Below are 14,892 nucleotides of genomic sequence, written 5' to 3'. Positions count from 1 at the left end.
TATATAATATTGAAAAATTAAAATAATAGGGCAAAAGTTTCGATGAGATAAATTAGTTAATTTACTGAAATATTCTGCATTCATATCGCTTCAAAGCAAGGGCTCCGTGGCTTAGTGTTTAAAGCGCCTGTCTTGTAAACAGGAGGTCATGAGTTCGATTCTCGTCGGAGCCTCGCTGTTATATTACTTGAACTAGATTTCGTAGCTATTAAATTTTGAAAAATTGAAAATAATTGTTGATTTAGATATGCATATATGCAAACAATAGTGTAAAAGTTCCGATGAGATAATTTAGTTAATTTACTGAAATATTCAGAATTCATATCACTTCAAAGCAAGGGCTCCGTGGCTTAGTGGTTTAAGCGCCTGTCTAGTAAACAGGAGATCATGAGTTCGATTCTCGTCGGAGCCTCGCTGTTAAGTTACCTGAACTAGACTTCGTAGCTATATAATTTTGAAAAATTAAAATAATAGGGCAAAAGTTCCGATGAGATAATTTAGTTAAATTACTGGAATATTCAGCATTCATGTCGCTTCAAAGCTAGGGCTCCGTGGCTTAGTGGTTAAAGCGCCTGTCTAGTAAACAGGAGATCATGAGTTCGATTCTCGTCGGAGCCTCGCTGTTATATTACTTGAACTAGATTTCGTAGCTATTAAATTTTGAAAAATTGAAAATAATAGTTGATTTAGATATGCATATATGCAAACAATAGTGTAAATGTTCCGATGAGATAATTTAGTTAATTTACTGAAATATTCAGAATTCATATCACTTCAAAGCAAGGGCTCCGTGGCTTAGTGGTTTAAGCGCCTGTCTAGTAAACAGGAGATCATGAGTTCGATTATCGTCGGAGCCTCGCTGTTAAGTTACTTGAACTAGACTTCGTAGCTATATAATTTTGAAAAATTAAAATAATAGGGCAAAAGTTCCGATGAGATAATTTAGTTAAATTACTGGAATATTCAGCATTCAAGTCGCTTCAAAGCAAGGGCTCCGTGGCTTAGTGGTTAAAGCGCCTGTCTAGTAAACAGGAAATCATGAGTTCGATTCTCGTCGGAGCCTCGCTGTTAAGTTACTTGAACTAGACTTCGTAGCTATATAATTTTGAAAAATTAAAATAATAGGGCAAAAGTTCCGATGAGATAATTTAGATAAATTACTGGAATATTCAGCATTCAAGTCGCTTCAAAGCAAGGGCTCCGTGGCTTAGTGGTTAAAGCGCCTGTCTAGTAAACAGGAGATCATGAGTTCGTTTCTCGTCGGAGCCTCGCTGTTATGTTACTTGAACTAGATTTCGTAGCTATATAATTTTGAAAAATTAAAATAATAGGGCAAAAGTTTCGATGAGATAATTTAGTTAATTTACTGAAATATTCTGCATTCATATCGCTTCAATGCAAGGGCTCTGTGGCTTAGTGGTTAAAGCGCCTGTCTAGTAAACAGGAGATCATGAGTTCGATTCTCGTCGGAGCCTCGCTGTTATATTACTTGAACTAGATTTCGTAGCTATTAAATTTTGAAATATTGAAAATAATTGTTGATTTAGATATGCATATATGCAAACAATAGTGTAAAAGTTCCGATGATATAATTTAGTTAATTTACTGAAATATTCAGAATTCATATCACTTCAAAGCAAGGGCTCCGTGGCTTAGTGGTTTAAGCGCCTGTCTAGTAAACAGGAGATCATGAGTTCGATTCTCGTCGGAGCCTCGCTGTTAAGTTACTTGAACTAGACTTCGTAGCTATATAATTTTGAAAAATTAAAATAATAGGGCAAAAGTTCCGATGAGATAATTTAGTTAAATTACTGGAATATTCAGCATTCAAGTCGCTTCAAAGCAAGGGCTCCGTGGCTTAGTGGTTAAAGCGCCTGTCTAGTAAACAGGAAATCATGAGTTCGATTCTCGTCGGAGCCTCGCTGTTATGTTACTTGAACTAGATTTCGTAGCTATATAATATTGAAAAATTAAAATAATAGGGCAAAAGTTTCGATGAGATAATTTAGTTAATTTACTGAAATATTCTGCATTCATATCGCTTCAAAGCAAGGGCTCCGTGGCTTAGTGTTTAAAGCGCCTGTCTTGTAAACAGGAGGTCATGAGTTCGATTCTCGTCGGAGCCTCGCTGTTATATTACTTGAACTAGATTTCGTAGCTATTAAATTTTGAAAAATTGAAAATAATTGTTGATTTAGATATGCATATATGCAAACAATAGTGTAAAAGTTCCGATGAGATAATTTAGTTAATTTACTGAAATATTCAGAATTCATATCACTTCAAAGCAAGGGCTCCGTGGCTTAGTGGTTTAAGCGCCTGTCTAGTAAACAGGAGATCATGAGTTCGATTCTCGTCGGAGCCTCGCTGTTAAGTTACCTGAACTAGACTTCGTAGCTATATAATTTTGAAAAATTAAAATAATAGGGCAAAAGTTCCGATGAGATAATTTAGTTAAATTACTGGAATATTCAGCATTCATGTCGCTTCAAAGCAAGGGCTCCGTGGCTTAGTGGTTAAAGCGCCTGTCTAGTAAACAGGAGATCATGAGTTCGATTCTCGTCGGAGCCTCGCTGTTATGTTACTTGAACTAGATTTCGTAGCTATATAATTTTGAAAAATTAAAATAATAGGGCAAAAGTTTCGATGAGATAATTTAGTTAATTTACTGAAATATTCTGCATTCATATCGCTTTAATGCAAGGACTCTGTGGCTTAGTGGTTAAAGCGCCTGTCTTGTAAACAGGAGATCATGAGTTCGATTCTCGTCGGAGCCTCGCTGTTATATTACTTGAACTAGATTTCGTAGCTATTAAATTTTGAAAAATTAAAATAATAGGGAAAAAGTTCCGATGAGATAATTTAGTTAAATTACTGGAATATTCAGCATTCATGTCGCTTCAAAGCAAGGGTTCCGTGGCTTAGTGGTTAAAGCGCCTGACTAGTAAACAGGAGATCATGAGTTCGATTCTCGTCGGAGCCTCGCTGTTATATTACTTGAACTAGATTTCGTAGCTATTAAATTTTGAAAAATTGAAAATAATTGTTGATTTAGATATGCATATATGCAAACAATAGTGTAAAAGTTCCGATGAGATAATTTAGTTAATTTACTGAAATATTCAGAATTCATATCACTTCAAAGCAAGGGCTCCGTGGCTTAGTGGTTTAAGCGCCTGTCTAGTAAACAGGAGATCATGAGTTCGATTCTCGTCGGAGCCTCGCTGTTAAGTTACCTGAACTAGACTTCGTAGCTATATAATTTTGAAAAATTAAAATAATAGGGCAAAAGTTCCGATGAGATAATTTAGTTAAATTACTGGAATATTCAGCATTCATGTCGCTTCAAAGCAAGGGCTCCGTGGCTTAGTGGTTAAAGCGCCTGTCTAGTAAACAGGAGATCATGAGTTCGATTCTCGTCGGAGCCTCGCTGTTATGTTACTTGAACTAGATTTCGTAGCTATATAATTTTGAAAAATTAAAATAATAGGGCAAAAGTTTCGATGAGATAATTTAGTTAATTTACTGAAATATTCTGCATTCATATCGCTTTAATGCAAGGACTCTGTGGCTTAGTGGTTAAAGCGCCTGTCTTGTAAACAGGAGATCATGAGTTCGATTCTCGTCGGAGCCTCGCTGTTATATTACTTGAACTAGATTTCGTAGCTATTAAATTTTGAAAAATTGAAAATAATTGTTTATTTAGATATGCATATATGCAAACAATAGTGTAAAAGTTCCGATGATATAATTTAGTTAATTTACTGAAATATTCAGAATTCATATCACTTCAAAGCAAGGGCTCCGTGGCTTAGTGGTTTAAGCGCCTGTCTAGTAAACAGGAGATCATGAGTTCGATTCTCGTCGGAGCCTCGCTGTTAAGTTACTTGAACTAGACTTCGTAGGTATATAATTTTGAAAAATTAAAATAATAGGGCAAAAGTTCCGATGAGATAATTTAGTTAAATTACTGGAATATTCAGCATTCAAGTCGCTTCAAAGCAAGGGCTCCGTGGCTTAGTGGTTAAAGCGCCTGTCTAGTAAACAGGAAATCATGAGTTCGATTCTCGTCGGAGCCTCGCTGTTATGTTACTTGAACTAGATTTCGTAGCTATATAATATTGAAAAATTAAAATAATAGGGCGAAAGTTTCGATGAGATAATTTAGTTAATTTACTGAAATATTCTGCATTCATATCGCTTCAAAGCAAGGGCTCCGTGGCTTAGTGTTTAAAGCGCCTGTCTTGTAAACAGGAGGTCATGAGTTCGATTCTCGTCGGAGCCTCGCTGTTATATTACTTGAACTAGATTTCGTAGCTATTAAATTTTGAAAAATTGAAAATAATTGTTGATTTAGATATGCATATATGCAAACAATAGTGTAAAAGTTCCGATGAGATAATTTAGTTAATTTACTGAAATATTCAGAATTCATATCACTTCAAAGCAAGGGCTCCGTGGCTTAGTGGTTTAAGCGCCTGTCTAGTAAACAGGAGATCATGAGTTCGATTCTCGTCAGAGCCTCGCTGTTAAGTTACCTGAACTAGACTTCGTAGCTATATAATTTTGAAAAATTAAAATAATAGGGCAAAAGTTCCGATGAGATAATTTAGTTAAATTACTGGAATATTCAGCATTCATGTCGCTTCAAAGCAAGGGCTCCGTGGCTTAGTGGTTAAAGCGCCTGTCTAGTAAACAGGAGATCATGAGTTCGATTCTCGTCGGAGCCTCGCTGTTATGTTACTTGAACTAGATTTCGTAGCTATATAATTTTGAAAAATTAAAATAATAGGGCAAATTTTCGATGAGATAATTTAGTTAATTTACTGAAATATTCTGCATTCATATCGCTTCAATGCAAGATTCTGTGGCTTAGTGGTTAAAGCGCCTGTCTTGTAAACAGGAGATCATGAGTTCGATTCTCGTCGGAGCCTCGCTGTTATATTACTTGAACTAGATTTCGTAGCTATTAGATTTTGAAAAATTAAAATAATAGGGCAAAAGTTCCGATGAGATAATTTAGTTAAATTACTGGAATATTCAGCATTCATGTCGCTTCAAAGCAAGGGTTCCGTGGCTTAGTGGTTAAAGCGCCTGTCTAGTAAACAGGAGATCATGAGTTCGATTCTCGTCGGAGCCTCGCTGTTATGTTACTTGAACTAGATTTCGTAGCTATATAATTTTGAAAAATTAAAATAATAGGGCAAAAGTTTCGATGAGATAATTTAGTTAATTTACTGAAATATTCTGCATTCATATCGCTTCAATGCAAGGACTCTGTGGCTTAGTGGTTAAAGCGCCTGTCTTGTAAACAGGAGATCATGAGTTCGATTCTCGTCGGAGCCTCGCTGTTATATTACTTGAACTAGATTTCGTAGCTATTAAATTTTGAAAAATTAAAATAATAGGGCAAAAGTTCCGATGAGATAATTTAGTTAAATTACTGGAATATTCAGCATTCATGTCGCTTCAAAGCAAGGGTTCCGTGGCTTAGTGGTTAAAGCGCCTGTCTAGTAAACAGGAGATCATGAGTTCGATTCTCGTCGGAGCCTCGCTGTTATATTACTTGAACTAGATTTCGTAGCTATTAAATTTTGAAAAATTGAAAATAATTGTTGATTTAGATATGCATATATGCAAACAATAGTGTAAAAGTTCCGATGAGATAATTTAGTTAATTTACTGAAATATTCAGAATTCATATCACTTCAAAGCAAGGGCTCCGTGGCTTAGTGGTTTAAGCGCCTGTCTAGTAAACAGGAGATCATGAGTTCGATTCTCGTCGGAGCCTCGCTGTCAAGTTACTTGAACTAGACTTCGTAGCTATATAATTTTGAAAAATTAAAATAATAGGGCAAAAGTTCCGATGAGATAATTTAGTTAAATTACTGGAATGTTCAGCATTCAAGTCACTTCAAAGCAAGGGCTCCGTGGCTTAGTGGTTAAAGCGGCTGTCTAGTAAACAGGAAATCATGAGTTCGATTCTCGTCGGAGCCACGCTGTTATGTTACTTGAACTAGATTTCGTAGCTATATAATATTGAAAAATTAAAATAATAGGGCAAAAGTTTCGATGAGATAAATTAGTTAATTTACTGAAATATTCTGCATTCAAGTCGCTTCAAAGCAAGGGCTCCGTGGCTTAGTGGTTAAAGCGCCTGTCTAGTAAACAGGAAATCATGAGTTCGATTCTCGTCGGAGCCTCGCTGTTATATTACTTGAACTAGATTTCGTAGCTATTAAATTTTGAAAAATTGAAAATAATTGTTGATTTAGATATGCATATATGCAAACAATAGTGTAAAAGTTCCGATGAGATAAATTAGTTAATTTACTGAAATATTCTGCATTCATATCGCTTCAAAGCAAGGGCTCCGTGTATTAGTGTTTAAAGCGCCTGTCTTGTAAACAGGAGGTCATGAGTTCGATTCTCGTCGGAGCCTCGCTGTTATATTACTTGAACTAGATTTCGTAGCTATTAAATTTTGAAAAATTGAAAATAATTGTTGATTTAGATATGCATATATGCAAACAATAGTGTAAAAGTTCCGATGAGATAATTTAGTTAAATTACTGGAATATTCAGCATTCATGTCGCTTCAAAGCAAGGGCTCCGTGGCTTAGTGGTTAAAGCGCCTGTCTAGTAAACAGGAGATCATGAGTTCGATTCTCGTCGGAGCCTCGCTGTTATGTTACTTGAACTAGATTTCGTAGCTATATAATTTTGAAAAATTAAAATAATAGGGCAAAAGTTTCGATGAGATAAATTAGTTAATTTACTGAAATATTCTGCATTCAAGTCGCTTCAAAGCAAGGGCTCCGTGGCTTAGTGGTTAAAGCGCCTGTCTAGTAAACAGGAAATCATGAGTTCGATTCTCGTCGGAGCCTCGCTGTTATGTTACTTGAACTAGATTTCGTAGCTATATAATATTGAAAAATTAAAATAATAGGGCAAAAGTTTCGATGAGATAAATTAGTTAATTTACTGAAATATTCTGCATTCATATCGCTTCAAAGCAAGGGCTCCGTGGCTTAGTGTTTAAAGCGCCTGTCTTGTAAACAGGAGGTCATGAGTTCGATTCTCGTCGGAGCCTCGCTGTTATATTACTTGAACTAGATTTCGTAGCTATTAAATTTTGAAAAATTGAAAATAATTGTTGATTTAGATATGCATATATGCAAACAATAGTGTAAAAGTTCCGATGAGATAATTTAGTTAATTTACTGAAATATTCAGAATTCATATCACTTCAAAGCAAGGGCTCCGTGGCTTAATGGTTTAAGCGCCTGTCTAGTAAACAGGAGATCATGAGTTCGATTCTCGTCGGAGCCTCGCTGTTAAGTTACCTGAACTAGACTTCGTAGCTATATAATTTTGAAAAATTAAAATAATAGGGCAAAAGTTCCGATGAGATAATTTAGTTAAATTACTGGAATATTCAGCATTCATGTCGCTTCAAAGCAAGGGCTCCGTGGCTTAGTGGTTAAAGCGCCTGTCTAGTAAACAGGAGATCATGAGTTCGATTCTCGTCGGAGCCTCGCTGTTATGTTACTTGAACTAGATTTCGTAGCTATATAATATTGAAAAATTAAAATAATAGGGCAAAAGTTTCGATGAGATAAATTAGTTAATTTACTGAAATATTCTGCATTCAAGTCGCTTCAAAGCAAGGGCTCCGTGGCTTAGTGGTTAAAGCGCCTGTCTAGTAAACAGGAAATCATGAGTTCGATTCTCGTCGGAGCCTCGCTTTTATGTTACTTGAACTAGATTTCGTAGCTATATAATATTGAAAAATTAAAATAATAGGGCAAAAGTTTCGATGAGATAAATTAGTTAATTTACTGAAATATTCTGCATTCATATCGCTTCAAAGCAAGGGCTCCGTGTATTAGTGTTTAAAGCGCCTGTCTTGTAAACAGGAGGTCATGAGTTCGATTCTCGTCGGAGCTTCGCTGTTATATTACTTGAACTAGATTTCGTAGCTATTAAATTTTGAAAAATTGAAAATAATTGTTGATTTAGATATATATATATGCAAACAATAGTGTAAAAGTTCCGATGAGATAATTTAGTTAATTTACTGAAATATTCAGAATTCATATCACTTCAAAGCAAGGGCTCCGTGGCTTAGTGGTTTAAGCGCCTGTCTAGTAAACAGGAGATCATGAGTTCGATTCTCGTCGGAGCCTCGCTGTTAAGTTACCTGAACTAGACTTCGTAGCTATATAATTTTGAAAAATTAAAATAATAGGGCAAAAGTTCCGATGAGATAATTTAGTTAAATTACTGGAATATTCAGCATTCATGTCGCTTCAAAGCAAGGGCTCCGTGGCTTAGTGGTTAAAGCGCCTGTCTAGTAAACAGGAGATCATGAGTTCGATTCTCGTCGGAGCCTCGCTGTTATGTTACTTGAACTAGATTTCGTAGCTATATAATTTTGAAAAATTAAAATAATAGGGCAAAAGTTTCGATGAGATAAATTAGTTAATTTACTGAAATATTCTGCATTCAAGTCGCTTCAAAGCAAGGGCTCCGTGGCTTAGTGGTTAAAGCGCCTGTCTAGTAAACAGGAAATCATGAGTTCGATTCTCGTCGGAGCCTCGCTGTTATGTTACTTGAACTAGATTTCGTAGCTATATAATATTGAAAAATTAAAATAATAGGGCAAAAGTTTCGATGAGATAAATTAGTTAATTTACTGAAATATTCTGCATTCATATCGCTTCAAAGCAAGGGCTCCGTGGCTTAGTGTTAAAAGCGCCTGTCTTGTAAACAGGAGGTCATGAGTTCGATTCTCGTCGGAGCCTCGCTGTTATATTACTTGAACTAGATTTCGTAGCTATTAAATTTTGAAAAATTGAAAATAATTGTTGATTTAGATATGCATATATGCAAACAATAGTGTAAAAGTTCCGATGAGATAAATTAGTTAATTTACTGAAATATTCTGCATTCATATCGCTTCAAAGCAAGGGCTCCGTGTATTAGTGTTTAAAGCGCCTGTCTTGTAAACAGGAGGTCATGAGTTCGATTCTCGTCGGAGCCTCGCTGTTATATTACTTGAACTAGATTTCGTAGCTATTAAATTTTGAAAAATTGAAAATAATTGTTGATTTAGATATGCATATATGCAAACAATAGTGTAAAAGTTCCGATGAGATAATTTAGTTAATTTACTGAAATATTCAGAATTCATATCACTTCAAAGCAAGGGCTCCGTGGCTTAGTGGTTTAAGCGCCTGTCTAGTAAACAGGAGATCATGAGTTCGATTCTCGTCGGAGCCTCGCTGTTAAGTTACCTGAACTAGACTTCGTAGCTATATAATTTTGAAAAATTAAAATAATAGGGCAAAAGTTCCGATGAGATAATTTAGTTAAATTACTGGAATATTCAGCATTCATGTCGCTTCAAAGCAAGGGCTCCGTGGCTTAGTGGTTAAAGCGCCTGTCTAGTAAACAGGAGATCATGAGTTCGATTCTCGTCGGAGCCTCGCTGTTATGTTACTTGAACTAGATTTCGTAGCTATATAATTTTGAAAAATTAAAATAATAGGGCAAAAGTTTCGATGAGATAAATTAGTTAATTTACTGAAATATTCTGCATTCAAGTCGCTTCAAAGCAAGGGCTCCGTGGCTTAGTGGTTAAAGCGCCTGTCTAGTAAACAGGAAATCATGAGTTCGATTCTCGTCGGAGCCTCGCTGTTATGTTACTTGAACTAGATTTCGTAGCTATATAATATTGAAAAATTAAAATAATAGGGCAAAAGTTTCGATGAGATAAATTAGTTAATTTACTGAAATATTCTGCATTCATATCGCTTCAAAGCAAGGGCTCCGTGGCTTAGTGTTTAAAGCGCCTGTCTTGTAAACAGGAGGTCATGAGTTCGATTCTCGTCGGAGCCTCGCTGTTATATTACTTGAACTAGATTTCGTAGCTATTAAATTTTGAAAAATTGAAAATAATTGTTGATTTAGATATGCATATATGCAAACAATAGTGTAAAAGTTCCGATGAGATAATTTAGTTAATTTACTGAAATATTCAGAATTCAAATCACTTCAAAGCAAGGGCTCCGTGGCTTAATGGTTTAAGCGCCTGTCTAGTAAACAGGAGATCATGAGTTCGATTCTCGTCGGAGCCTCGCTGTTAAGTTACCTGAACTAGACTTCGTAGCTATATAATTTTGAAAAATTAAAATAATAGGGCAAAAGTTCCGATGAGATAATTTAGTTAAATTACTGGAATATTCAGCATTCATGTCGCTTCAAAGCAAGGGCTCCGTGGCTTAGTGGTTAAAGCGCCTGTCTAGTAAACAGGAGATCATGAGTTCGATTCTCGTCGGAGCCTCGCTGTTATGTTACTTGAACTAGATTTCGTAGCTATATAATATTGAAAAATTAAAATAATAGGGCAAAAGTTTCGATGAGATAAATTAGTTAATTTACTGAAATATTCTGCATTCAAGTCGCTTCAAAGCAAGGGCTCCGTGGCTTAGTGGTTAAAGCGCCTGTCTAGTAAACAGGAAATCATGAGTTCGATTCTCGTCGGAGCCTCGCTTTTATGTTACTTGAACTAGATTTCGTAGCTATATAATATTGAAAAATTAAAATAATAGGGCAAAAGTTTCGATGAGATAAATTAGTTAATTTACTGAAATATTCTGCATTCATATCGCTTCAAAGCAAGGGCTCCGTGTATTAGTGTTTAAAGCGCCTGTCTTGTAAACAGGAGGTCATGAGTTCGATTCTCGTCGGAGCTTCGCTGTTATATTACTTGAACTAGATTTCGTAGCTATTAAATTTTGAAAAATTGAAAATAATTGTTGATTTAGATATGCATATATGCAAACAATAGTGTAAAAGTTCCGATGAGATAATTTAGTTAATTTACTGAAATATTCAGAATTCATATCACTTCAAAGCAAGGGCTCCGTGGCTTAGTGGTTTAAGCGCCTGTCTAGTAAACAGGAGATCATGAGTTCGATTCTCGTCGGAGCCTCGCTGTTAAGTTACCTGAACTAGACTTCGTAGCTATATAATTTTGAAAAATTAAAATAATAGGGCAAAAGTTCCGATGAGATAATTTAGTTAAATTACTGGAATATTCAGCATTCATGTCGCTTCAAAGCAAGGGCTCCGTGGCTTAGTGGTTAAAGCGCCTGTCTAGTAAACAGGAGATCATGAGTTCGATTCTCGTCGGAGCCTCGCTGTTATGTTACTTGAACTAGATTTCGTAGCTATATAATTTTGAAAAATTAAAATAATAGGGCAAAAGTTTCGATGAGATAAATTAGTTAATTTACTGAAATATTCTGCATTCAAGTCGCTTCAAAGCAAGGGCTCCGTGGCTTAGTGGTTAAAGCGCCTGTCTAGTAAACAGGAAATCATGAGTTCGATTCTCGTCGGAGCCTCGCTGTTATGTTACTTGAACTAGATTTCGTAGCTATATAATATTGAAAAATTAAAATAATAGGGCAAAAGTTTCGATGAGATAAATTAGTTAATTTACTGAAATATTCTGCATTCATATCGCTTCAAAGCAAGGGCTCCGTGGCTTAGTGTTTAAAGCGCCTGTCTTGTAAACAGGAGGTCATGAGTTCGATTCTCGTCGGAGCCTCGCTGTTATATTACTTGAACTAGATTTCGTATCTATTAAATTTTGAAAAATTGAAAATAATTGTTGATTTAGATATGCATATATGCAAACAATAGTGTAAAAGTTCCGATGAGATAATTTAGTTAATTTACTGAAATATTCAGAATTCATATCACTTCAAAGCAAGGGCTCCGTGGCTTAGTGGTTTAAGCGCCTGTCTAGTAAACAGGAGATCATGAGTTCGATTCTCGTCGGAGCCTCGCTGTTAAGTTACCTGAACTAGACTTCGTAGCTATATAATTTTGAAAAATTAAAATAATAGGGCAAAAGTTCCGATGAGATAATTTAGTTAAATTACTGGAATATTCAGCATTCATGTCGCTCCAAAGCTAGGGCTCCGTGGCTTAGTGGTTAAAGCGCCTGTCTAGTAAACAGGAGATCATGAGTTCGATTCTCGTCGGAGCCTCGCTGTTATATTACTTGAACTAGATTTCGTAGCTATTAAATTTTGAAAAATTGAAAATAATTGTTGATTTAGATATGCATATATGCAAACAATAGTGTAAAAGTTCCGATGAGATAATTTAGTTAATTTACTGAAATATTCAGAATTCATATCACTTCAAAGCAAGGGCTCCGTGGCTTAGTGGTTTAAGCGCCTGTCTAGTAAACAGGAGATCATGAGTTCGATTCTCGTCGGAGCCTCGCTGTTAAGTTACTTGAACTAGACTTCGTAGCTATATAATTTTGAAAAATTAAAATAATAGGGCAAAAGTTCCGATGAGATAATTTAGTTAAATTACTGGAATATTCAGCATTCAAGTCGCTTCAAAGCAAGGGCTCCGTGGCTTAGTGGTTAAAGCGCCTGTCTAGTAAACAGGAAATCATGAGTTCGATTCTCGTCGGAGCCACGCTGTTATGTTACTTGAACTAGATTTCGTAGCTATATAATATTGAAAAATTAAAATAATAGGGCAAAAGTTTCGATGAGATAAATTAGTTAATTTACTGAAATATTCTGCATTCAAGTCGCTTCAAAGCAAGGGCTCCGTGGCTTAGTGGTTAAAGCGCCTGTCTAGTAAACAGGAGGTCATGAGTTCGATTCTCGTCGGATCCTCGCTGTTATGTTACTTGAACTAGATTTCGTAGCTATATAATATTGAAAAATTAAAATAATAGGGCAAAAGTTTCGATGAGATAAATTAGTTAATTTACTGAAATATTCTGCATTCATATCGCTTCAAAGCAAGGGCTCCGTGGCTTAGTGTTTAAAGCGCCTGTCTTGTAAACAGGAGGTCATGAGTTCGATTCTCGTCGGAGCCTCGCTGTTATATTACTTGAACTAGATTTCGTAGCTATTAAATTTTGAAAAATTGAAAATAATTGTTGATTTAGATATGCATATATGCAAACAATAGTGTAAAAGTTCCGATGAGATAATTTAGTTAATTTACTGAGATATTCAGAATTCATATCACTTCAAAGCAAGGGCTCCGTGGCTTAGTGATTTAAGCGCCTGTCTAGTAAACAGGAGATCATGAGTTCGATTCTCGTCGGAGCCTCGCTGTTAAGTTACCTGAACTAGACTTCGTAGCTATATAATTTTGAAAAATTAAAATAATAGGGCAAAAGTTCCGATGAGATAATTTAGTTAAATTACTGGAATATTCAGCATTCATGTCGCTTCAAAGCAAGGGCTCCGTGGCTTAGTGGTTAAAGCGCCTGTCTAGTAAACAGGAGATCATGAGTTCGATTCTCGTCGGAGCCTCGCTGTTATGTTACTTGAACTAGATTTCGTAGCTATATAATTTTGAAAAATTAAAATAATAGGGCAAAAGTTTCGATGAGATAAATTAGTTAATTTACTGAAATATTCTGCATTCAAGTCGCTTCTAAGCAAGGGCTCCGTGGCTTAGTGGTTAAAGCGCCTGTCTAGTAAACAGGAAATCATGAGTTCGATTCTCGTCGGAGCCTCGCTGTTATGTTACTTGAACTAGATTTCGTAGCTATATAATATTGAAAAATTAAAATAATAGGGCAAAAGTTTCGATGAGATAAATTAGTTAATTTACTGAAATATTCTGCATTCATATCGCTTCAAAGCAAGGGCTCCGTGGCTTAGTGTTTAAAGCGCCTGTCTTGTAAACAGGAGGTCATGAGTTCGATTCTCGTCGGAGCCTCGCTGTTATATTACTTGAACTAGATTTCGTAGCTATTAAATTTTGAAAAATTGAAAATAATTGTTGATTTAGATATGCATATATGCAAACAATAGTGTAAAAGTTCCGATGAGATAATTTAGTTAATTTACTGAAATATTCAGAATTCATATCACTTCAAAGCAAGGGCTCCGTGGCTTAATGGTTTAAGCGCCTGTCTAGTAAACAGGAGATCATGAGTTCGATTCTCGTCGGAGCCTCGCTGTTAAGTTACCTGAACTAGACTTCGTAGCTATATAATTTTGAAAAATTAAAATAATAGGGCAAAAGTTCCGATGAGATAATTTAGTTAAATTACTGGAATATTCAGCATTCATGTCGCTTCAAAGCAAGGGCTCCGTGGCTTAGTGGTTAAAGCGCCTGTCTAGTAAACAGGAGATCATGAGTTCGATTCTCGTCGGAGCCTCGCTGTTATGTTACTTGAACTAGATTTCGTAGCTATATATTTTTGAAAAATTAAAATAATAGGGCAAAAGTTTCGATGAGATAAATTAGTTAATTTACTGAAATATTCTGCATTCAAGTCGCTTCAAAGCAAGGGCTCCGTGGCTTAGTGGTTAAAGCGCCTGTCTAGTAAACAGGAAATCATGAGTTCGATTCTCGTCGGAGCCTCGCTGTTATGTTACTTGAACTAGATTTCGTAGCTATATAATATTGAAAAATTAAAATAATAGGGCAAAAGTTTCGATGAGATAAATTAGTTAATTTACTGAAATATTCTGCATTCATATCGCTTCAAAGCAAGGGCTCCGTGGCTTAGTGTTTAAAGCGCCTGTCTTGTAAACAGGAGGTCATGAGTTCGATTCTCGTCGGAGCCTCGCTGTTATATTACTTGAACTAGATTTCGTAGCTATTAAATTTTGAAAAATTGAAAATAATTGTTGATTTAGATATGCATATATGCAAACAATAGTGTAAAAGTTCCGATGAGATAATTTAGTTAATTTACTGAAATATTCAGAATTCATATCACTTCAAAGCAAGGGCTCCGTGGCTTAGTGGTTTAAGCGCCTGTCTAGTAAACAGGAGATCATGAGTTCGATTCTCGTCGGAGCCTCGCTGTTAAGTTACCTGAAC

General features: G+C 35.8%; 60 non-coding genes across 60 annotated transcripts; all 60 read left to right on the top strand.

Annotated features, from left to right (window-relative positions):
* The first annotated feature begins 100 nt into the window (after positions 1–100).
* TRNAT-UGU (transfer RNA threonine (anticodon UGU)) lies at positions 101–173 on the top strand. The gene has a single exon. It is a non-coding gene; the product is annotated as a tRNA-Thr (tRNA).
* Positions 174–339: 166 nt separating this feature from the next.
* TRNAT-AGU (transfer RNA threonine (anticodon AGU)) lies at positions 340–412 on the top strand. The gene has a single exon. It is a non-coding gene; the product is annotated as a tRNA-Thr (tRNA).
* A 133-nt stretch (positions 413–545) lies between these two features.
* Positions 546–618, top strand: TRNAT-AGU (transfer RNA threonine (anticodon AGU)). Its single transcript has one exon. It is a non-coding gene; the product is annotated as a tRNA-Thr (tRNA).
* Positions 619–990: 372 nt separating this feature from the next.
* Positions 991–1,063, top strand: TRNAT-AGU (transfer RNA threonine (anticodon AGU)). Its single transcript has one exon. It is a non-coding gene; the product is annotated as a tRNA-Thr (tRNA).
* A 133-nt stretch (positions 1,064–1,196) lies between these two features.
* Positions 1,197–1,269, top strand: TRNAT-AGU (transfer RNA threonine (anticodon AGU)). Its single transcript has one exon. It is a non-coding gene; the product is annotated as a tRNA-Thr (tRNA).
* Positions 1,270–1,402: 133 nt separating this feature from the next.
* On the top strand, positions 1,403–1,475 carry TRNAT-AGU (transfer RNA threonine (anticodon AGU)). Its single transcript has one exon. It is a non-coding gene; the product is annotated as a tRNA-Thr (tRNA).
* A 166-nt stretch (positions 1,476–1,641) lies between these two features.
* TRNAT-AGU (transfer RNA threonine (anticodon AGU)) lies at positions 1,642–1,714 on the top strand. The gene has a single exon. It is a non-coding gene; the product is annotated as a tRNA-Thr (tRNA).
* Positions 1,715–1,847: 133 nt separating this feature from the next.
* Positions 1,848–1,920, top strand: TRNAT-AGU (transfer RNA threonine (anticodon AGU)). Its single transcript has one exon. It is a non-coding gene; the product is annotated as a tRNA-Thr (tRNA).
* Positions 1,921–2,053: 133 nt separating this feature from the next.
* On the top strand, positions 2,054–2,126 carry TRNAT-UGU (transfer RNA threonine (anticodon UGU)). The gene has a single exon. It is a non-coding gene; the product is annotated as a tRNA-Thr (tRNA).
* Positions 2,127–2,292: 166 nt separating this feature from the next.
* On the top strand, positions 2,293–2,365 carry TRNAT-AGU (transfer RNA threonine (anticodon AGU)). The gene has a single exon. It is a non-coding gene; the product is annotated as a tRNA-Thr (tRNA).
* A 133-nt stretch (positions 2,366–2,498) lies between these two features.
* Positions 2,499–2,571, top strand: TRNAT-AGU (transfer RNA threonine (anticodon AGU)). Its single transcript has one exon. It is a non-coding gene; the product is annotated as a tRNA-Thr (tRNA).
* A 132-nt stretch (positions 2,572–2,703) lies between these two features.
* TRNAT-UGU (transfer RNA threonine (anticodon UGU)) lies at positions 2,704–2,777 on the top strand. Its single transcript has one exon. It is a non-coding gene; the product is annotated as a tRNA-Thr (tRNA).
* Positions 2,778–3,149: 372 nt separating this feature from the next.
* Positions 3,150–3,222, top strand: TRNAT-AGU (transfer RNA threonine (anticodon AGU)). The gene has a single exon. It is a non-coding gene; the product is annotated as a tRNA-Thr (tRNA).
* A 133-nt stretch (positions 3,223–3,355) lies between these two features.
* TRNAT-AGU (transfer RNA threonine (anticodon AGU)) lies at positions 3,356–3,428 on the top strand. Its single transcript has one exon. It is a non-coding gene; the product is annotated as a tRNA-Thr (tRNA).
* Positions 3,429–3,560: 132 nt separating this feature from the next.
* On the top strand, positions 3,561–3,634 carry TRNAT-UGU (transfer RNA threonine (anticodon UGU)). Its single transcript has one exon. It is a non-coding gene; the product is annotated as a tRNA-Thr (tRNA).
* Positions 3,635–3,800: 166 nt separating this feature from the next.
* Positions 3,801–3,873, top strand: TRNAT-AGU (transfer RNA threonine (anticodon AGU)). The gene has a single exon. It is a non-coding gene; the product is annotated as a tRNA-Thr (tRNA).
* A 133-nt stretch (positions 3,874–4,006) lies between these two features.
* Positions 4,007–4,079, top strand: TRNAT-AGU (transfer RNA threonine (anticodon AGU)). The gene has a single exon. It is a non-coding gene; the product is annotated as a tRNA-Thr (tRNA).
* Positions 4,080–4,212: 133 nt separating this feature from the next.
* On the top strand, positions 4,213–4,285 carry TRNAT-UGU (transfer RNA threonine (anticodon UGU)). The gene has a single exon. It is a non-coding gene; the product is annotated as a tRNA-Thr (tRNA).
* Positions 4,286–4,657: 372 nt separating this feature from the next.
* On the top strand, positions 4,658–4,730 carry TRNAT-AGU (transfer RNA threonine (anticodon AGU)). Its single transcript has one exon. It is a non-coding gene; the product is annotated as a tRNA-Thr (tRNA).
* Positions 4,731–4,861: 131 nt separating this feature from the next.
* Positions 4,862–4,934, top strand: TRNAT-UGU (transfer RNA threonine (anticodon UGU)). The gene has a single exon. It is a non-coding gene; the product is annotated as a tRNA-Thr (tRNA).
* A 133-nt stretch (positions 4,935–5,067) lies between these two features.
* On the top strand, positions 5,068–5,140 carry TRNAT-AGU (transfer RNA threonine (anticodon AGU)). The gene has a single exon. It is a non-coding gene; the product is annotated as a tRNA-Thr (tRNA).
* A 132-nt stretch (positions 5,141–5,272) lies between these two features.
* Positions 5,273–5,346, top strand: TRNAT-UGU (transfer RNA threonine (anticodon UGU)). Its single transcript has one exon. It is a non-coding gene; the product is annotated as a tRNA-Thr (tRNA).
* A 133-nt stretch (positions 5,347–5,479) lies between these two features.
* On the top strand, positions 5,480–5,552 carry TRNAT-AGU (transfer RNA threonine (anticodon AGU)). The gene has a single exon. It is a non-coding gene; the product is annotated as a tRNA-Thr (tRNA).
* Positions 5,553–5,718: 166 nt separating this feature from the next.
* On the top strand, positions 5,719–5,791 carry TRNAT-AGU (transfer RNA threonine (anticodon AGU)). Its single transcript has one exon. It is a non-coding gene; the product is annotated as a tRNA-Thr (tRNA).
* A 339-nt stretch (positions 5,792–6,130) lies between these two features.
* On the top strand, positions 6,131–6,203 carry TRNAT-AGU (transfer RNA threonine (anticodon AGU)). Its single transcript has one exon. It is a non-coding gene; the product is annotated as a tRNA-Thr (tRNA).
* Positions 6,204–6,608: 405 nt separating this feature from the next.
* Positions 6,609–6,681, top strand: TRNAT-AGU (transfer RNA threonine (anticodon AGU)). The gene has a single exon. It is a non-coding gene; the product is annotated as a tRNA-Thr (tRNA).
* A 133-nt stretch (positions 6,682–6,814) lies between these two features.
* TRNAT-AGU (transfer RNA threonine (anticodon AGU)) lies at positions 6,815–6,887 on the top strand. The gene has a single exon. It is a non-coding gene; the product is annotated as a tRNA-Thr (tRNA).
* Positions 6,888–7,020: 133 nt separating this feature from the next.
* On the top strand, positions 7,021–7,093 carry TRNAT-UGU (transfer RNA threonine (anticodon UGU)). Its single transcript has one exon. It is a non-coding gene; the product is annotated as a tRNA-Thr (tRNA).
* A 166-nt stretch (positions 7,094–7,259) lies between these two features.
* TRNAT-AGU (transfer RNA threonine (anticodon AGU)) lies at positions 7,260–7,332 on the top strand. The gene has a single exon. It is a non-coding gene; the product is annotated as a tRNA-Thr (tRNA).
* A 133-nt stretch (positions 7,333–7,465) lies between these two features.
* TRNAT-AGU (transfer RNA threonine (anticodon AGU)) lies at positions 7,466–7,538 on the top strand. The gene has a single exon. It is a non-coding gene; the product is annotated as a tRNA-Thr (tRNA).
* Positions 7,539–7,671: 133 nt separating this feature from the next.
* TRNAT-AGU (transfer RNA threonine (anticodon AGU)) lies at positions 7,672–7,744 on the top strand. The gene has a single exon. It is a non-coding gene; the product is annotated as a tRNA-Thr (tRNA).
* A 372-nt stretch (positions 7,745–8,116) lies between these two features.
* TRNAT-AGU (transfer RNA threonine (anticodon AGU)) lies at positions 8,117–8,189 on the top strand. The gene has a single exon. It is a non-coding gene; the product is annotated as a tRNA-Thr (tRNA).
* Positions 8,190–8,322: 133 nt separating this feature from the next.
* Positions 8,323–8,395, top strand: TRNAT-AGU (transfer RNA threonine (anticodon AGU)). Its single transcript has one exon. It is a non-coding gene; the product is annotated as a tRNA-Thr (tRNA).
* Positions 8,396–8,528: 133 nt separating this feature from the next.
* TRNAT-AGU (transfer RNA threonine (anticodon AGU)) lies at positions 8,529–8,601 on the top strand. Its single transcript has one exon. It is a non-coding gene; the product is annotated as a tRNA-Thr (tRNA).
* A 133-nt stretch (positions 8,602–8,734) lies between these two features.
* On the top strand, positions 8,735–8,807 carry TRNAT-UGU (transfer RNA threonine (anticodon UGU)). Its single transcript has one exon. It is a non-coding gene; the product is annotated as a tRNA-Thr (tRNA).
* Positions 8,808–9,212: 405 nt separating this feature from the next.
* Positions 9,213–9,285, top strand: TRNAT-AGU (transfer RNA threonine (anticodon AGU)). The gene has a single exon. It is a non-coding gene; the product is annotated as a tRNA-Thr (tRNA).
* A 133-nt stretch (positions 9,286–9,418) lies between these two features.
* Positions 9,419–9,491, top strand: TRNAT-AGU (transfer RNA threonine (anticodon AGU)). The gene has a single exon. It is a non-coding gene; the product is annotated as a tRNA-Thr (tRNA).
* Positions 9,492–9,624: 133 nt separating this feature from the next.
* Positions 9,625–9,697, top strand: TRNAT-AGU (transfer RNA threonine (anticodon AGU)). The gene has a single exon. It is a non-coding gene; the product is annotated as a tRNA-Thr (tRNA).
* Positions 9,698–9,830: 133 nt separating this feature from the next.
* TRNAT-UGU (transfer RNA threonine (anticodon UGU)) lies at positions 9,831–9,903 on the top strand. The gene has a single exon. It is a non-coding gene; the product is annotated as a tRNA-Thr (tRNA).
* Positions 9,904–10,069: 166 nt separating this feature from the next.
* Positions 10,070–10,142, top strand: TRNAT-AGU (transfer RNA threonine (anticodon AGU)). Its single transcript has one exon. It is a non-coding gene; the product is annotated as a tRNA-Thr (tRNA).
* Positions 10,143–10,275: 133 nt separating this feature from the next.
* Positions 10,276–10,348, top strand: TRNAT-AGU (transfer RNA threonine (anticodon AGU)). The gene has a single exon. It is a non-coding gene; the product is annotated as a tRNA-Thr (tRNA).
* Positions 10,349–10,481: 133 nt separating this feature from the next.
* On the top strand, positions 10,482–10,554 carry TRNAT-AGU (transfer RNA threonine (anticodon AGU)). Its single transcript has one exon. It is a non-coding gene; the product is annotated as a tRNA-Thr (tRNA).
* Positions 10,555–10,926: 372 nt separating this feature from the next.
* On the top strand, positions 10,927–10,999 carry TRNAT-AGU (transfer RNA threonine (anticodon AGU)). Its single transcript has one exon. It is a non-coding gene; the product is annotated as a tRNA-Thr (tRNA).
* A 133-nt stretch (positions 11,000–11,132) lies between these two features.
* Positions 11,133–11,205, top strand: TRNAT-AGU (transfer RNA threonine (anticodon AGU)). The gene has a single exon. It is a non-coding gene; the product is annotated as a tRNA-Thr (tRNA).
* Positions 11,206–11,338: 133 nt separating this feature from the next.
* On the top strand, positions 11,339–11,411 carry TRNAT-AGU (transfer RNA threonine (anticodon AGU)). Its single transcript has one exon. It is a non-coding gene; the product is annotated as a tRNA-Thr (tRNA).
* A 133-nt stretch (positions 11,412–11,544) lies between these two features.
* TRNAT-UGU (transfer RNA threonine (anticodon UGU)) lies at positions 11,545–11,617 on the top strand. Its single transcript has one exon. It is a non-coding gene; the product is annotated as a tRNA-Thr (tRNA).
* Positions 11,618–11,783: 166 nt separating this feature from the next.
* On the top strand, positions 11,784–11,856 carry TRNAT-AGU (transfer RNA threonine (anticodon AGU)). The gene has a single exon. It is a non-coding gene; the product is annotated as a tRNA-Thr (tRNA).
* Positions 11,857–11,989: 133 nt separating this feature from the next.
* TRNAT-AGU (transfer RNA threonine (anticodon AGU)) lies at positions 11,990–12,062 on the top strand. The gene has a single exon. It is a non-coding gene; the product is annotated as a tRNA-Thr (tRNA).
* A 166-nt stretch (positions 12,063–12,228) lies between these two features.
* On the top strand, positions 12,229–12,301 carry TRNAT-AGU (transfer RNA threonine (anticodon AGU)). Its single transcript has one exon. It is a non-coding gene; the product is annotated as a tRNA-Thr (tRNA).
* Positions 12,302–12,434: 133 nt separating this feature from the next.
* TRNAT-AGU (transfer RNA threonine (anticodon AGU)) lies at positions 12,435–12,507 on the top strand. Its single transcript has one exon. It is a non-coding gene; the product is annotated as a tRNA-Thr (tRNA).
* Positions 12,508–12,640: 133 nt separating this feature from the next.
* On the top strand, positions 12,641–12,713 carry TRNAT-AGU (transfer RNA threonine (anticodon AGU)). Its single transcript has one exon. It is a non-coding gene; the product is annotated as a tRNA-Thr (tRNA).
* A 133-nt stretch (positions 12,714–12,846) lies between these two features.
* TRNAT-UGU (transfer RNA threonine (anticodon UGU)) lies at positions 12,847–12,919 on the top strand. The gene has a single exon. It is a non-coding gene; the product is annotated as a tRNA-Thr (tRNA).
* Positions 12,920–13,291: 372 nt separating this feature from the next.
* Positions 13,292–13,364, top strand: TRNAT-AGU (transfer RNA threonine (anticodon AGU)). The gene has a single exon. It is a non-coding gene; the product is annotated as a tRNA-Thr (tRNA).
* Positions 13,365–13,497: 133 nt separating this feature from the next.
* TRNAT-AGU (transfer RNA threonine (anticodon AGU)) lies at positions 13,498–13,570 on the top strand. Its single transcript has one exon. It is a non-coding gene; the product is annotated as a tRNA-Thr (tRNA).
* Positions 13,571–13,703: 133 nt separating this feature from the next.
* TRNAT-UGU (transfer RNA threonine (anticodon UGU)) lies at positions 13,704–13,776 on the top strand. Its single transcript has one exon. It is a non-coding gene; the product is annotated as a tRNA-Thr (tRNA).
* A 166-nt stretch (positions 13,777–13,942) lies between these two features.
* TRNAT-AGU (transfer RNA threonine (anticodon AGU)) lies at positions 13,943–14,015 on the top strand. Its single transcript has one exon. It is a non-coding gene; the product is annotated as a tRNA-Thr (tRNA).
* Positions 14,016–14,148: 133 nt separating this feature from the next.
* Positions 14,149–14,221, top strand: TRNAT-AGU (transfer RNA threonine (anticodon AGU)). The gene has a single exon. It is a non-coding gene; the product is annotated as a tRNA-Thr (tRNA).
* Positions 14,222–14,354: 133 nt separating this feature from the next.
* Positions 14,355–14,427, top strand: TRNAT-AGU (transfer RNA threonine (anticodon AGU)). Its single transcript has one exon. It is a non-coding gene; the product is annotated as a tRNA-Thr (tRNA).
* Positions 14,428–14,560: 133 nt separating this feature from the next.
* Positions 14,561–14,633, top strand: TRNAT-UGU (transfer RNA threonine (anticodon UGU)). The gene has a single exon. It is a non-coding gene; the product is annotated as a tRNA-Thr (tRNA).
* Positions 14,634–14,799: 166 nt separating this feature from the next.
* TRNAT-AGU (transfer RNA threonine (anticodon AGU)) lies at positions 14,800–14,872 on the top strand. The gene has a single exon. It is a non-coding gene; the product is annotated as a tRNA-Thr (tRNA).
* Positions 14,873–14,892: the final 20 nt, after the last annotated feature.

The sequence above is a fragment of the Phalangium opilio genome, unplaced genomic scaffold, assembly GCF_054372755.1.
Source record: "Phalangium opilio isolate 3A_F unplaced genomic scaffold, DU_Popi_V2 ptg000092l_1, whole genome shotgun sequence".
Classification (NCBI taxonomy): domain Eukaryota; kingdom Metazoa; phylum Arthropoda; class Arachnida; order Opiliones; family Phalangiidae; genus Phalangium; species Phalangium opilio.
This window is presented reverse-complemented; position numbering and strand designations above follow the sequence as displayed.